Source organism: Anomaloglossus baeobatrachus, chromosome 5 (assembly GCF_048569485.1).
Source record: "Anomaloglossus baeobatrachus isolate aAnoBae1 chromosome 5, aAnoBae1.hap1, whole genome shotgun sequence".
Classification (NCBI taxonomy): domain Eukaryota; kingdom Metazoa; phylum Chordata; class Amphibia; order Anura; family Aromobatidae; genus Anomaloglossus; species Anomaloglossus baeobatrachus.
The window spans coordinates 368,984,469-369,002,722 of NC_134357.1; the positions used below are offsets into that span (position 1 = coordinate 368,984,469).

The window sequence follows — 18,254 nt, forward strand, 5'->3', positions numbered from 1 at the left end:
GTCGAGCAGGTCAGACACTGAAAGGGATCAACTCAAGTAATGAGTATAATGGAACTCAATGATTGGGCAGTTGAGACTCTGCCCGAAGAAGGGAGGGTTTTTATTTCTTTTGACATACTACATCCAAAAATGTTTTTAACCCAAATGAGAGCAATTCAGACTGCGAATGGCTCTCACTGCGGTGCCAGCACACATCATGACGTAAAGCATGCCTGTGTGTTGTGATCGTTGTTTCATGGATGAAACTTTTGAGCACCCCCTTGACACTTGCCTGAGTACTGCAAGTACCCAAGCTCCCCTATGATCTATCGAGTACCGAATAGTGGTGAGCTTGCTCGCTCAACATTATCTCTTACAACTAGACAGGTCAGAGTGATACATGAGCTCCTGATTTGATTGATTTATATGAAATCAAGATATTTTAGCCCTGAAGCTTATCTTGCAGCTGACTCAAAGATCTTTTGATGATGAAAATAGAACATGGCCGGATTGTCCAACTCACCAAAATGAAAAATGAGTGAAATAGGTATTGTCTGGTAGATTTCAAAGATGATTTAACAAGGATGATGTCTTGCCCCTGCAGATGTTATTAGCCAGGGCTTACTGTAGATTCTGCACCAAGGCTCAGGCTCAAAAACTATCCTCAAATATAAACCTACTATTTTGGCTCTAAGCCAGTGGTCCTTTGTATCAGGCAATTACTTCTGTTGGAGTCATATGCAACAATTAAACAAGAACTAGAAAAATGACTGCATAGTATATAATATTAATAGACTTTATTAATGACATTTAGCTATACTGTACATGATAAAAGTATTAAACAAGTGAACGTCTACACACGTGACAAAGAGGATAAAAAAGAAGATGGGAGTAATATATCTAGGATCAATAATTGATGTTATATTTATATAAAAGAATGGATATAGGAGTTTCTGAATTAAAGAAAATGATGTGGTACAGATCACAGTGATGTTCAATTAACACCTTAATCACTCAATATGCAAACATGCAAGTAAAGACAATATCACCAAAGATTGCCTTGAGAAAAACCTCATGTTTCAGCCATATTTAGGTAGAAAAAGATGTAATAAAAAGCTTAAAAGATCACAATAATTAATTTAATGTGTAAAAACGAAAGTGAAATGAGGTGAGAATGAGTGAAAACCTTCAGGTAATGTACAATATATCATATATGAAATAATTAATCTCTGGTTAATGTAAAAAGTACCACGACCCATTGTAAATGATAAATAAGTAACATCACATGATGTAATAACTTAGTGCCCGACGTGTGTTTCACCATGGTTTCTTCCAAGGAGCAATATTCTCCACTATTAAAAGCTAAGCTCTATGTAAGAGAAAAAATTGCCTCACATAAATGGTTGGTTTATAAAACCAATTTCCAATATCACATGAGGGATTGCTTAGATAGGGGATGAGGGTCCGAAAACAGAAATGCCTGTTTATTAACTAGAGTAGAGCATGGCAACAAAGAGTGGCTTTGACTCTGAAGAACCTGGCATTGGATATGGCTCAGATTTGTCATTAATTACAGACAGAACTGAGTGAATTCATCAAGGAATAATGCCACAGGAAACAGTGAAGGGCAGGAGGTCCTGTTTAGGGTGCCTGTTTAAAAAGTCGAATTGTCCAAACCAAACAACTGCATTTTTGAAGCCTTATTTTTTTGTAGCTAGGAAAATATGTTAAAATTTGTTTTCACAAGACCAGCAACATCACCTCTCAGGCTTTTAGTACTGCAGATTGCCCTTTCCAAACACATTATGCTTGAATAATAATAACTACATGGCATTATCATCCGCATTCACTGTTAATCAAGGATGTTGTGGGAAGTCACTGCTTTACTGTCACAATCTAAAAGAAAATAACAGCAAATGCATTTTTAGATTTTTGCTAGATTGCGATACCTGACAAAATGAAGACTCAAAACACAATGTCAGGCACAGTATTGCTGTACAATGTTCAAGAAAATGTTTTTGATGTGCTAAAAGGTTTGTGAAAGAATCAGCCTTCATAGGTCCTTTTTCTTGGCGTATACCAGACCACAAAACCATCCTTCTATAGTACAACTAATCGTGCTGTCCCCATCTTCTCCAATTTGTCCTTGGGGAATACAATGTTTAGTACTAAGTCTGTCTAACCATGATACAGAAGACAAATTGCTAAAATGGATGTCCACGTTATTATTATTATCAGAATTTTTTTTAAAACAGTATTCATAAGCCTGTAGACTGTGAGCCCTCATGAGCAGAGTCCTCTCTCCTCCTATACCAGTCTGTGTCTTGTATTGTTTATGATTATGGTACTTGCTTTTATTATATATACCCCTTTTCACATGTAAAGCGCCATTGAATAAATGGCGCCATGATAATAATAAATAATATTAATTTATTAATTATAAAGTAAATAGTTCTTATTATTGTAGGTTTGTAGCTGGTAGATGAACAACTGATTTGAATACATTTTTGGATCCCTTGTAAAGAAGTAGAGAAGTGGAGAATCTAAGCCATGTTGAATTCATCCATACAAGAGTCAACTGTCAGCCTAGAGTTATCTCTCCAAAATCCCACCAAACACATGAATGCTTAGGTTGATAAAGCATTCTTGATTAATCAGCAAGATAAGGGCAGAAAACAATTACCACTCTTCTCAGGCAGCAGTGTCTCCACTGAAGACAAAAGCAACAGCCGTTGTTATTCCATATTCTATACTGGCACTATCAGGCTGATTCTATACATACCTGTAGTGGTCAGCTCGGATGTTTAGAGTTTAAAATCCAAGAAAGTAAAGTTTAAAAAAATCGTCAGCTTCTTGAGTGACAGTTGCAATGGAGCAAATAATATATTCATAGTTATCCCATCCTCCTGTTAGAATTAGCATAAGCATTATACAAATGATTCACTTTGTTGCAGGACCTGTGTGAGGCCATACCCATGTGACCTGGTATGCAGCTTCCTTGGCTGAGGCCCCGCCCCTTCTGGTCACATGGGTATGACCCCACACAGGTCCTGCAAAAGAAGTGAATCATATGTATAATACTTATGCTAATTCTAACAGAGGGAGGGGATAACTATGAATTCCCCCCCAGATATTATCTGATCCTCAGCTGCTGTCACTCAACAATCAGCTAGTTTTATAAACTTTACCTTTCTGGATTTCAAACCCTAAACATCTGAGCTGGCCACTAAAGGTATGTATAGAATCAGCCTGATAGTGCCAGTATAGCACTAGCTTTAGCTCATATACGAAAATCCTGGTTATTGGTGCACTTTAAGGTCTTGTGAACACCACATAATGTAGAGGCTTATCACACCACTTATGAATGTCTGTGGGATTCCATTGTATCTCTTTATGCTTCTATATTCTTCTGATTTCATGTTGAGGAGTCCTAATGAAGAATCCAACCAAAATATTATTGGATATTCCTTCAAATACTATATAATAATGATATTACTTCCGAGAAGCATTTCTTGTAGAGGAGTATCTCCAGAAGCATTCTCCATGTGCTTGAGGCCTAATGCTGTAAAACAGAATACAGAGAATGGATGAAGATATATTATGATGAAAATTAGATATAAGCCGCTGATGCCATATGTACAATTATCCAAACATTTCATGCTTTACTACCTCGATCATGGCAGTGAAAATGAGACTTTATATTTCCACGCCACCTCAGATATCAGGGTAATTGTGAGAACCGTGCCATTAGCTTATCAGTTTGAACAGAGGTTGTCTAACTGACAACCATGGTAATACTATTATAATGATATATGTATTTAGTATACACATTTTACCCTAACTATAGAGCCTTCCTAATATATGCGTTTGTGCTTTTCAATTATTTTCGATTTATAACCTGCCATTTCTTTTGGGCCATCCTATCTTGATGCTGGGAGGTAAAAATGTTAAAGTGGATTATTGTTTTAAAGAAGATTAAAGACTGAGTGAAATAATCAGGGCTATAAAATCCATTACAAGGTGGAAGATACCTTGCAGCTTGTCACTATGTGTCCCGCAGCCTAAAGCTCCTTATTAAACACACAGGATTCTATATACTATTTTTCTACATGATTCATTGCCTCCCATATTATCTCTCAAATCATTTGTTGCCTTTCAGCTCTTGACAAACTGCCTTAATAATCACATGCTAAAGGTTTATGCCTGGGGGCTGCAAAACAACTTCTGCAGATCAGCCAGATGGGAAGTCCCTAGCAGTTGTATTTTTCATCCTACGGCCTCATGAATGCTGAAGGGTGCTGGAAACGTGTTGCTCAGCCGGGTATTACAACTCTTTATCTTCTTAGCAATACAGATGAGATGCAAACTACTTGGCAGCCCCTAACCAAAAGTCTGCAGTAACGCATTTCTGTTTTCTTTATAATACTCCCTATAAATTGTACAGTAATAAAACCAAGAGCTAAACTTATAAGATCTCTGCTATTATTCACGACCCATTATTTATGTAAAGCCTAAATATTCTGCCGCAGTACAGAGCCCCTCTCCCTGCCTGCTTCCACCTAATTTCTCTAGTACAAACATACCTAGTTTAGTCTCACACCTTAATAACATAATAGTATTTTAGGGGCTGTATTACAACTGCAACACACACATCATTTTATTAAGACAACATGGCTGAATTAATAAATGGGTTGGGGTTTTTTTATGAATGGCGAGAAAAATACAGTCATGGCCAGCAATTTACAAACTGACATGAATGTTGTTTTTTGCAAAATTTGCTGCTTCCGTTTTTATAAAGAGCAACTTGGTAGCTTTATAAGGCGCTAGTACTTGAAATCATTGTCTTCTTCTGCTAACTATGGTTACCTCCAAGAAAACATGTGGCAAGGACATTGCAGCTTGGAAGAATGCCCTGAAATGTCTTTGGGATCAGCTCAACACCATTGCAGAGCTTGCTCAGGAATGGCAGCGAGCATGTGCAAGTGCATCTGTACACACAGTGAAGTGAAGACATTTGGAGGTTGTCCTGGATTTAAGAAGGGCTACAACAAAGATATTTCTCTCCAAGAAAACAACAGTGACAGACTGACATTATGCAGGAAATACAGATATTGAACTGCAAAGGACTGGGGTAATGATATTTTAGCTGATGAAGGCCCCTTCAGACTGTTTTGTGAAGCTGGAATTAATATTGTCAGGAGAAGAAAAAGTGATATTTACCATGGGTCCTGTTTCAAACCATCATGAGACCATTCATGTGTGAGGTTGCTTTTCGTCAAAGGGAGTGGGCTCACTCACAATTGTGGTTAACACTGCCATGAATAAGGAATGGTATATAAATATCATCCAAGAGCAACTTCTACCAATGATTAAAGAGCAATTTGGTGATGAACAATGCTTTTCCAGAAAGCAGATGGACAAACAAAAAACACAGAAACTGTGACAAACTTCAAGCACTGATTACCCAACAATTGGTTGTCATCAGCCAGGATTTGGCCCAGAAACTGATGTCCAGCATGCCAGGTTGAATTGCAGAAATCTTGTAAATTAGGGTAAACACTGTATACGAGTTTTTACATAAACTTTATGTATTCATCAATAAGAGTTTAAAAACTTCTGAATAGATTCTAATTGTACTTTAGTAACCATAGAAACATCTGACTAAAAGACCTAAAAACACTAAAGTAGTAAACTTTGTTAAAACCAAAACTTCCGTCACTGTTAACCCCTTCACGACCATGGACGGATATATCCGTCATGGATCGTGTCCCGGTAAGCCCCGCCCCCTGCCGCGGGCAGGCGGCGTGGATCGGCACACATATCAGCTGTTTTCAACAGCTGACATGTGTGCCTACATGTTCCGAGTGGAATCGCATTCCACCCGGAACATTAACCCCTTAGATCTCGCTGCCAAAGTCTGGCAGCGAGATCTATATGCGCGCGGCCATCTTTTTTTCTTACCGCCGCCCCCTCCGGACGTCACGTGAGTGATCACGTGACGTTCGGTGGTTGCCATCGTAGCACAGGGTCATGTGATGACGCCTGGTGCTACGAAGTTTCACTTTCATTCTTCCTCGGCACGGAGCAGAGGAAGAAAGAAAGTGACTATTTCTGCTGTTTACAGCGGTATAGCTGTAATCAGCAGATAGCGATCAGCAATCGGATTGCTGATTGCTATAGCCCCCTAGGGGGACTAGTAAAATAAAATAAAAAAAGTAAAAAAAAAGTTTTAAAAAATTAAAAAAAAACAAAAAACCTAAAAGTTCAAATCACCCCCCTTTCCCCCCATTGAAAATTAAAGGGTTAAAAAATAAATAAATATACACATATTTGGTATCGCCGCGTTCAGAAATGCCCGATCTATCAAAATATAAAATCAATTAATCTGATTGGTAAACGGCGTAGTGGCAAAAAAATTCCAAACGCCAAAATTACGTTTTTTGGTCGCCGCAAGTTTTACGCAAAATGTAATAACAGGCGATCAAAACGTAGCAACTGCGCAAAAATGCTACCATTAGAAACATCAGCTCGAGACGCAAAAAATAAGCCGTCACTGAGCCATAGATCCCAAAAAATAAGAACGCTACGTGTTTCGGAAAATGGCGCAAAACGTGCGCCACTTTTATTGGACAAACTTGTGAATTTTTTTTAACCCCTTAGTTACAAGTAAACCTATACATGTTTGGTGTCTACAAACTCGCACCGACCTCAGGTATCATACCCACACATCAGTTTTACCATATAGTGAACACCGTGAATAAAACATCCCAAAAACTATTGTGCCATCACACTTTTTTTGCAATTTTTCCACACTTGGAATTTTTTTGCTGCTTTCCAGTACACCATATGGTAAAACTTATGGTTTCATTTAAAAGTACAACTTGTCCCGCAAAAAACAAGCCCTCATATGGCAAGATTGACGGAAAAATAAAAAAGTTACGGCTCTCGGAAGAAGGGGAGCAAAAAACAAAAACGCAAAAACGGAAAGTGCCCCGGGGCTGAAGGGGTTAAAACTTTTGGCTATGAGACTGTATGCGTTTATTCTGAATATATGTGTTTATTTTGTTTGATTGGCTTGTAATTAAAGCAATTCCCCCATATCAATCCACTATAAAAATTACTTTCATTACGAGCATTTTTTTCTAATAAAAAACTGGGAAAATCAAATTAGATTCTGTTGTTCTGCAAGATACAGTCTGATGTCTGCTAACAGATAGGACAGGTTTATGCTCTTATTATTGAATTGCTAAATATGAAATTTTGCCAAATGGTGCAACACATTATAATACACAATAGTTCCTTACTAAAAGTAATATTTTACTGCTAAATGAAAAAAAAAATATTCTTTTTTGAATGCTATGTCTTGGATATAGCATGCTGAACCTTAAGGTGGCTTTACATGCTACGAAATCGCTAAAGCGATCTCGTTGGGGTCACGGATTTTGTGACGCACATCCGTCCGCGTTAGCGATGTCGTTGCGTGTGACACCTATTAGCGATTTAGAATCGTTGCAAAAACGTTCAAAATCGCTAATCGGTGAAATTCCTCGCAATCTTAATTTTCGTTGCTGCTGCAGTAACGATGTAGTTCGTCGTTCCTGCGGCAGCACACATCGCTACGTGTGACACCGCAGGAACGAGGAACCTCTCCTTACCTGCGTCCTGCCAGCAATGAGGAAGGAAGGAGGTGGGCTGGATGCTCATCCCGCTCATCTCTGCCCCTCCAATTTGATTGGGCGCCCGCTTAGTGACGTCGCTGTGACGCCGAACGAACCGCCCCCTTAGAAAGGAGGCGGTTTGCCGGTCACAGCGACGTCGCTAGGCAGGTAAGTCAGTGTGACTTTTCCTAGCGATGTTGTGCGCCACGGGTAGCGATTTGCCCGTGTTGCACAACCGATGGGGGCGGGTACGCACGGTAACGATATCGCAGTGTGTAAAGCGGCCCTTAGTCCTAAGGGCTAATATTAGTAAAAAGATGAATATAACTTCAGTTTTGAAACTTTTAGAGCCCTTAAAGGGTTAACTTAACATCCTCTACAGTGAAAGGAGATTCATGGGTGTTTAAAGGAATACTTTGGAGAGATAAAACATTTTTCTAGAGTTCCTGCCTTCAGAATTATAAAGATGAGATTCTCAATGCAGTGCATATATCCTCATAATACCTGTATTTCAGTGTGACACTGGAGCTGCCAATTGTGCTCCCTTCCCTTCTGCGATGTTATATCGCACATCAGGGGGCATGGCCTGCTCCATGCTATTTGTAACAGTCAATCCTCCTGAAAATAGCCGCCTCTCTGCCACACACATGTGGCGCCCCTGAGGCTTCAGTCGCCACAGGGTATTGCATCTCCTTTAAGATGTAGTACTCATCCCGGGTAAGGAGAGAGAGTTTAATCGCTGGTGTTTCTCACATTCACAAACCACAACCAGTTAGGTGCTTTTGGGGGTGGCCTGGGGTAGACATGGGGTGGCTATCACGAAGCATGGGACTTTCCCGGTCATTGGGACAACCACCTGGGGGGCGGGCACCACTTGGGGAAAAGGGAAGGAGCATTTTCACACATAGCCAGTTAGTCCCGGGCACAGCTTGGGGTAAGACACACACCTGGGACCTCGGTCCAATCTTCTTTTACCTCACACTTCTGGGAGTGCCATAAGACCTGCGGCTTGGAGCAGATAGCTCGGTCCGGGTTCTCTATAGCTACACTGGATTCCAGGGTCTGCTGAGAGTGCAGGAAACACCCGCAGCCCGTTCCATATTCCACCTACACCGGGATTGGAGGGACTCCGACCAGAAAGGACTCACTTTGGGAACACTGGCGGTGACCTCGAATTGCTCGAGATCGACTGAGGCCCATCATGGCGGTAACCGACATTTCCCGGGTAAAACTAGGACTGTGAGTAAAGAGACCTTTGAACCCGCAGAGAGTGTGTCCACCTGTCAGTGCCGGCGCAGGTGCCCCGCGCTTAGGCGCCCGCCATTACTACTCCAATCATCATCCTCCCTGGGGCCTGCTCCACCTGTGGGGAGCAGAAACATCCTAGCTGCTACTATCATCTGCCCCGGAGGACAGCAACAGCAGCGGCGGCTATTCCCTGGCCGCATACCGCAGGTGACATCACGAAACAAATCCTCCACCATCATCACCTCCAACCCTTCTTAAGATTCTGAGATCATCTGTAGTGATGGGCAAACCCCCCGATGTTCATGTAGGGGAGACTCGCCCGAATGTTTTGTAAAGTTTGAGTTCGTGTTCTGAGATAATGCGAACTTGCGTCCGAACCCCTAACTTGGACTTTACAGCTATGTGATGGGGTGGGGGGGTCTGTAAAATAAAGAATATAGTTAATAATAAACATTGTCATTATACTAACTGCTTCCACGATGCGTCCTGCAGACCCGCTCATCTGCTATCTCCTGGCCTCTTCTGCTTCCGGGTCCGATCATTAACTTCTGGGGGTATTCACTGCGCTGCTCATCACTCGGCAGTCTTCGGCTGTTTTCGCAGTGATGTCAGGGCTCACCCGAGTCCATGGCTTAGCCTTGATTTGAACTTTGACTGTCACTGTCAGCCTGCTTCTCGCTCTGTAACGTGTTTCCCAGGAAAACGCGTGTTTGGGACTGTGTGCACGAACACTATGTGTTCGGTACTGACCCTGAACTTTACAATTCGGGTTCGCCCATCACTAATCATCTGTCCAAAGAAGAATCGTGAAGCCAACGTACACATCTACTGTTCATAAGAGAACCTACATTACTCTGTCAGATCTGCTGCACAACAGACAGCGATGACACAAGATGAACCCTATTTACTTATAATGGCTTACATCAGGTTGAGATGTCTGTTTTGATGGGAAGTCTGGAAGTAGAAGGTGTCTGTTTTGACAAGAAAAATAATGCTGCATACAATGATATTTTTCATGTCAAATATCAAGGATTCTTTGATGGAGGCTTTAAAGTCTCTGCTGCAGATTTTAATATAACCTTAGATATACTTTGATTACTATAGGTATTATATTATAGTTTGATTTTACTGATTCATAAAAAAAAAATCATAAAATTTACATCTCTCTCTACATATGAAATTAGATAAGGTTTGACACAGAATTTGTATAAAAAAGTTTGCATTCACCTGCCTGAGACCAGAGGCATATGGAGGTATGGAGGTAAGAGGCCCTAGTACTGCCGGCTCCCTACAAGCTAGTGATATGACAGTATGCATAAGTCCTTAAAGGTAATGTGAGGATTATGATGATGTTACGGGGGGACCGGCAGATTAGGACCAGGGGGTATATATCCCAATCGCCAGTCGGGGCCCACCGTGCTCCAGATGGTAATGGAGCTGCTGGCACCCTGTGGGTTAGGGTTGAGTTATCTCAGAGCTGGATGGCTCTGAGATAACTCAAGGAACCGGTCACATGTGTAGGGACACGTCAGACCGGACGACAACCCAGTTAGAGTTTCGGTGGAGCGGACGCTACTCCGACCACATGTGTAACAACACATCAGGCCGGATGGTAACCAGTTAGCGTTGACCGAGAAGACCGCTGCGACAGCGCCCTGTCGGCCACGTGTGTAAGACACGTCAGGCTGAGCGGTCCTCCGATTAGCGTTTCTGGCCACCACTTGACTGGCCACGTGTGTAAAGGACACGTCAGACCAGGTAGTCACACCAGTAGCATTTGACTGGGAAGCCGAGGAGGATAATAGGGTTCACACACCCAATCCAGGAACACCCTGTTAACTTCACAGGGGTTCTGGGGTGCGCTGTCCGTGCGCGTAGAGGGCACAACCGGACAGGTGGCGCAGCAGGTACACTGTCCGTGTGCGTAGAGGGCACTCTCGGACAGGTGACGCAACAGGTATTCTGTCCGTGTGCGTCGGAGGCACAACTGAACAGGTGACGCAGCAGCCGCAGCCCAGTTAACGCCACTGGACTGCTCTAGCACAACAGGAACGGTAGCAAGGAAGCACGGCGCCTGACCCTCATGTGCTGAGCCACGAATCTTGGCATGACAGGCACCGTTCGCCTAGCCCTATCTACCGCTTCCAACAAGGCTTATGCCACCAAGAACTCTAAATGAAGACTGCGCACCTCCATGTTGTCTCCAGCCCCTTTTATAACCTGGGTCCGCCCCAAACCCAGGGTGGAACCACCAAGGTCCAATAGCAGAGTGCCATGTCATCAGTGACGTCACATGCGACCTATCCGGAACCGCCATGTCATTGATGACCTCATGGCAGCCACGCCCCAGACACTTCACCAGTCATCGTCTGACGACCAATGGTGAGGTGCCAGATCATAGGGGCGGGCCTCTGCGAGCCAGTCCGGAGTTGCCACGTCATCAGGACACCTGACACCCTCTGCCCTATCAGGGCCTGCCACCTCACGGACATGCTCAGTGAGGTCCTTACCGGACCTAGCCTCTGATGCACTAAGTGCCTGAGCATGCTCAGTAGCCTGAGCAACAGGCTCAGAAAGCAGACTATTAGTTTGAGCACGCTCAGTAGGCACATCCCAGAACTTAGACACAGCACGAAGTCCAAGTACCTGTGCAAAGAGGCTGTTAGGGTTAATTGTTGGAGCATGCTCAGTAACCTGAACTGAGGACTTAGTCTCAGACATAACACAATCAGGCTGAGCATGCTCACTAGGCAAAACACCGGGCTTAGACTCTGGCTGGGGTAAATCGGCACACGCATGCGCACTAGCCGCCTCTCCACACTTAGACGTGGTGGAAGGAGCAGCCAACTGGACGACCCGAGGCATGGCCAAGAACGGCAGCCGGCGCCTGGGCGCAATAGGAACTGCAGCAGGCTGCTTGTGGCTATGGCGGCGCCGGTTCGTAACAGATGAGGAATATCCTGAGAAATATTATGAGGATTATGACAGTCAAAAGTCAGTCAGCTATCACTGTTCATTCACCTACCCCCCCTGCCCTGCAGCAAAGAATCCCCCAAGATCACTCACCAACTGGCCAAGGTGACAAAATTCCATTAAGTCCAAGGAAGCCAGCAAGTCCCCCCTGCCGAGTTGAGTGTCAGCTCCGGATGTAGGCAGGCATTTACACGTTTTACGACCGATCTTCAAAGACAGTCTCCAGACTTCAAGGTGTCACTGCCTATGTTCAAATATTTTCGCTAAATTGTGAGATGTGCATAGCCGTCAATAATTAATAACTAGTTGTAGGAAGCCTACAGACAGATCTTTCCTATCTATGGATAGATAAGATCCTGATGGGAAACATAATGGTCATATCTTCCGTGTGAGACACTAAGGGGCGGAGATATGAGGAAAACTGAAAATCCATATCTATCTGGAAGCTAAAAGGCACACCCATGTCCAGCCCAGTCTAAGGTCATCAGGTGGAAGCGGACATCGAATGTGCATAGATTCAAAACATCAGTGCAGATATCTTGTGGGTGTTCTTCTCTGAGAGGTCACATGTGAGTTACATGTGAGGAGTCCCAGGTGCTCATGGCTCCACAGCGCCTCCCCTCTGCAAGCCAACACCAGGCCTATTTACAAAGCAATAGGGTAACTGCTCCATCTGTGTATTTGTTTGCAACCATATCTTATCTGTAACTACTTCTGACATAATATCTGTAAATTCCATCTTGTATATAATGTATTATCTAGTGTGCCTTTAATAACACTCTACCAGGGCTAGTTTCTGGCCCAATATAGTCCTGTTAACGGACCAGGCTTATATCTAACATGGAACTGGTGGCAGTTTACGGCACTGTCCCAGACTGGCAGAATTCTGTTCAACTGGGGCTAGTGGACAGTTACTGTTGGCCATTCGGGGTTCTGGGAAAACAGTGCTGCACCAGAGGTTGCGCAGCCTGCTCTGTTCCCCCTCCCTGTGCCACCCTGTGCCCGTGGGAACAGGAGAAGTCAGTGCCACATTGTGCCAAGTGGACCTTACGCACCCTTTGTGGGCACAGAACGTCACGTGTTGGCGGAAGTGACAAGGTCGTCTTGCGTGGCTCCAAGATATTAGAGATGTCAGGGTGGGGCTGTGAGGTGCCGTTTTGTCACAGATTGATAGCTTCATGACCGAGCGGAGGGATGTCCAAGTGACCCCCCTGGCCCAGTTTGTGACAGGTAAGATAAGATTTTTATACACCTATGCAACGTACACTCACTGCATATGGAAAGCGTGCTCCATCAGCCCATTTTACCTATACCCTTACATTTAAAGAGACAGCACAAAGTCTCATACATGCTCAAATTCTGACAATAGTAAAATGAATAAGAAAAATGATGGCTAATACAGTAGATGCCATTTTCTTATCCATAACTGCTTTGGCTTGAAATACTGTACAGACATATCAGCTAAGAAATTATTTATCAGGGAGACGTCCTAATGAATAATTTCAGTGGGGATCTCCAGTTTTTGCTGAAGGTCCTCTTTGATATCAGTTCTATCAATATATCTGCATAGAGCTATGTTGGTTGCAATCGTTCATTAGGGATTTCATTTATGCTTCACTACTGCTATTCTCTTTTTTTCTAAAAGGTTTTCTATACCTTTTATCCACTTCCAAAAATATGAAAGTTTCAGAGAGATAAAAAGAAAGGTTTTCAAACACTGAAATGTTAGAATTACGAAGCATATACAAATTTCTGACAAAGACAGAAATATATTTGAACAAATGACCGTGATAAAACATTTATTGACATTCAATATGTCAAGTTTTTTTCATAAATAAATACTATTCAATAATTGAGCAGATTGTAAATGGGACAAACCTACTAAGCAAAGTAACTAAATTAATCAAATAAATGGATATGACAGATTGGTTAACCCCTTTACAACTTTTGATGTATATGTACATTAAAAGTCGTATTTCTGTCTTTGATGAGGCCTCGCACGCCGAGTCTGCATCATTCCCTGCACATGACGGCTGATTTAATCAGCCGTCATGTGCCTGTAACAGCCAGATCGTACATCCACTCGTGGCTGTTAAGCCATCCCAGTCTTGTGCAATTCTACAATTTTGTCCCTGGTGTTCTTAGACAGCTCTTTGGTCTTTGTCATGGTGGAGAGGTTGGAGTATGGTTGATTGAGTGCATGGACAGGTGTCTTTTATACAGGTAACAGTTCAAATAGGTGCAATTAATACATGTAATGAGTGCAGAGTAGGAGGAATTCTTAAAAAAAAAATAACAGGTCTCTGAGAGACAGAATTCTTGCTGGTTGGTAGGTGATCAAGTACTGGGGATGGTAAAACAAGGTCATAGGAAGCCGTTGGCAGCACGAGTGGGTCAATGTTGAGGGCCCTGGGCCCGGGGAGGAAGGGGTGTACTGGCAGAGTGAGGCAGGCAGCCATAATCTCCTGGTGACGGACTGCAGGAAAATGGCGACGGAAGTGGTGCATTTGCCTATTGAGATCTTGGCTTTCAAACAGTGCAGATTGATTAATAAAACTAAAAACCAATTGAGGAATGACTGTATTATAATATACAGTGCAACTCAATAGTTTGGACACACTTGTGCATGAAATGGTTTTCATTTTTCTTATTGGAATGTGCACACTGCAGATTCAGACTGAAGGAAGCAAAATCACAAGGGGACACATGGAATCATGGAGTAAAGAGAGATGTGTGAAACGGATGAGAATGTGTATTAAAGTTTAGATCACAAGCTTGGCATTCTCTCAAGTATTTTTTGGGGTAGTCACCTGGAATGTCATTACAACAATCTTGAAGGTGTTCCCAGAGGTGCTAAGGACTTGTTGGTTGAGGTGCGGGTTGGGTGATTGTGGTGGTCTTGTCATTGGATACAACACTTTGTTCCTCTCCTTCTTGGTCATATTATTGACCAGAATTCCCCAACTCCAGCCTGCAAGGCCCACCAACAGTGCATGTTTTCATAATTTTCTTAGCAATGCACATGTGTTGGATTCATTGCCTGGGCAGATGATTAAATTATCACCTGTGGAATACTAAGGAAATCCTGAAAACATGCTCTGTTGTTGGGCCTTGAGGACTGGAGTTGGGGAACTCTGATATAGACCTTAAATAACCTGAAGGTGCTTTTTAAATAATTGTACTGCTGTAATGCAAAGCATGGCCCCACTAAGTACAAATCAGATGTGATCGTATTTCATTGCAGAATGCTGGGGCAACTATGCTGGCTAAGTGTGCCTTCGATTTTAATAAATCACTAGCGGTGTCACTAGCAAAGCACCCCCACACATCTCCAACTCCATGCTTCACAGTGGACACTACACATGTAGAAACCGTCTGCTCATCATTTCTGCATATCACAAAGTCATGGTGGTTGGTACCAAAAATCTCTAGATTTGACTCATCATACCACAGTACAGATTTTCAGATCTAATATCCAGTCCTTGTGTTGCTTGGCCCAAACAAGTGTCTTTTCCTTATTTGTGGTCCTTATTAGTGACTTTTTTTGCAGCAACTCAACCACAAAGGCCTTCTTGAAGTCTCCTGTAGGCGATTGATGCCTAGATATGCCTGTTTGTAATGGTGTTTATGGAGAGCAGGGGACAGTGGCTCCTAGACTGGGTCTCAAGCTAGGGGACCCTAGCTATCCCAAATACCAGAGTTACGTCTGATGGTGAGGAAATCTGGGTCGCCTTCCTTGTCCTGATCTTATAACCCTCCCCCCAACCCTGAGAAGGGCCACGGCAGGAGTGATAATGCCAACAGAAATTGACAAACAGGGGAAATGAAATAGGCACACACAGGTATAAGACAAAAAGAGTTTAAAAGGAAAATAAGAACAGGGAGGAAACAACAAGACAACAGGAGAACTCCACAACAACTCCAAGCACAAAGTAATAGAATCATCAGCAGGACTGGGATACAACAAAAGCTATAGTTAGCATGGGAAGACAGGAACCACCATCTTAAAAAGGCGGGAAGTGACTTTGAAAGCTCTCCCACAACATGTGATCCAAGAGGTAACCAGAAAGCTAGCAAAAATTAACTCCTGCAAACCTGATCACTAATCAAATACAGCTGGTCGACACCCGAGCCGGTCTGTGAAACGCAGAAGCACCAAAGGAGGCACAGTGTGGGAGTGTCAGATGCCACCATAACACGCAGCGAGTTTAGAGCCAAACACCATGTGACACCTGTTGCTTGGTATTTGTGTATAATTTATGAGGACTTTTGGCTGAAAGGTGGTTAGTTTGTGATTTCTGAGGGTAGTTGATGGACTTATTCTCTTTAGCAGAAGTAATTCCTGGTCTTACTTTCGCAGAGCAGACCAGATGCATCATAGTGATTGATCGTGATTGTTTTCATGACTGACTGCATGAGAGGATACCTACAAGTTCTAGCAATTTAGTGGATTGATGGACCTTCATGTCTTAAAGTATTGCATACCTCTTCATTGTAAGCAATTACAGGTGACTATCTGATTAATCTGTTTGAGAGAATGTCAAAGGGATGTAATTCCATCATAAGAGTACTTTGTGGTTTCTAAAGTTTAGCATATTCTAATTTGTTTCACATGTGTTCCTTTATTCCTTGTTTCCATATGTTTATTTTGTGGTTTTCTGCCTTCAGTCTGAATCTACAATTTGCACATTCTAAAAAGAATAAGGAAACCCATTGCATGAATAGGTGCATGAACTTTGGACCGGAACAAGCAAGATCTACCTGAATGATTTCCATAATAGGGCACACAATCACTAGAAGTAGATGTTTCTCAAAAACAGTGGACATGTGGGCATTCTGAGAGTTAATGAAAAGAACAGGAGGGGTTGCTATAACAAGCATATAACAGCAATATCTTGACTGAAGCATTTTTTACAAATGGTTTGAACAAAAAAAAACATTTTCTGTGATCTAACAGAGCACAATAATACATATCATTGGACAACCCCTTTTAACTTACCTTTACCATAATTGTAAGCTGGTAACCAGTGAGTTAAGTTGGAAAGATAAAGCCACTTAATGCAAGTTGACCAAGCAAAAATGAGGGTTGAGGGAAATGTGTTGGTTTAATGGTAAAGACATTAGGACATACTAATGGGTTCTGTTTTGTGCTGTGGATTCTGGAGCCAGTTGTAATGCTCTGTACAACAAGGGCAACTGATTGTCATTGTCTACTGAAACCATTGTAAATGGCCGGCTTGTTCTACAACTTCGGATGCAAATGCAGAGGTTGACTTCTTGCGGTTTGGTGGCAAATTTCTTTCAGGAATGTAAACCACAGCATTGCTGCAGAGCCAGTATCACATCTCTGGCCTTTGCCTAGGGCTGATGTCATTATATCTGCCCAGATGATGTGTTCCATCAAACAGTCATCCATTGTTCTCCGTCTGTCTTGGCAGAGTCCCATCTGTACAGAAGCCAAGTCTTTCAGCATTTCTTCTGTTTCCATTAACTTTTCCAATGCTCTTGCATCTGACATTGGACCCCTCGGCTTAAATTTATTTTAACAACTTCAATGCTGAAAATTGTACAACGGATTATTTGGGAGTAAACTGTAATCTGCTGCTTGTATTGTGTTGAGATGAGGCTCTTATTGTCTTTGCTAGGATGTAGTTAGGTTTACATAGATGAGGCAGAAGATACAAGCAGTGACTAGGACCTAAGTCTAATGACACTTAAGAGTGTGCTATTCTCAATTCCTTAAAGGGAACCTAATAGCAGGATCAACACCTATCATCTAATTATATGGATGTAAACGTCGTTTAGAGGTGAATATAGAAAACGCCATTATGTGGGACAAATTTAGATTATGTACATCAATGGACGAAAGTGTTGGCACTCTTGAAGTTATTCCAGAAAATGAAGTATTTTTCCCACAAAATCAATTCAATTCCACGTATTTTGTTATACATGTTTATTTCCTTTTGTGTGTATTGGAACAATACAAAAAAATTAAATAAGGCAAATTAGACAGAATTTCAAACAAAAACCACAAAAATGGGCGAAACAAAATTGTTGGTACTTTTCCAAAATTATGGCTAAACAACTTTGTTTCACGAATATCATACTTGTGCAAACTTACCTGTGGCAAGTGACAGGTGTGGGCAATATGAAAATCACATATGAAACCAGATAGAAAGGGGACAAGTTGACTCAATCTGTGCATTGTGTGTCTGTAAGTGCCACACTAAGCATAGAGACCAGAAAGAGGACCAGAGAATTATGAGGACTTGAGAACCAAAATTGTTCAAAAATATCCACAATCTCAAGATTACAAATCCATCTTCAGAGATTTTGATGTTCCTTTGTCCACAGTGCACAACATAATTAAGAGGTTTACAACTCATGGCAGTGTAG

At 42.3% G+C, this 18,254-nt stretch overlaps 1 long non-coding RNA gene across 1 annotated transcript in view; it reads right to left on the bottom strand.

Annotated features, from left to right (window-relative positions):
- Positions 1 to 3,213: 3,213 nt before the first annotated feature.
- The window catches only part of LOC142310126 (uncharacterized), a 34,325-nt gene continuing 19,284 nt past the window's right edge, over positions 3,214 to 18,254 (bottom strand). The window contains exon 3 of the long non-coding RNA XR_012754088.1: positions 3,214 to 3,541. This is a non-coding gene — a long non-coding RNA (uncharacterized LOC142310126). The remainder of the gene's footprint in view (positions 3,542 to 18,254) is intronic.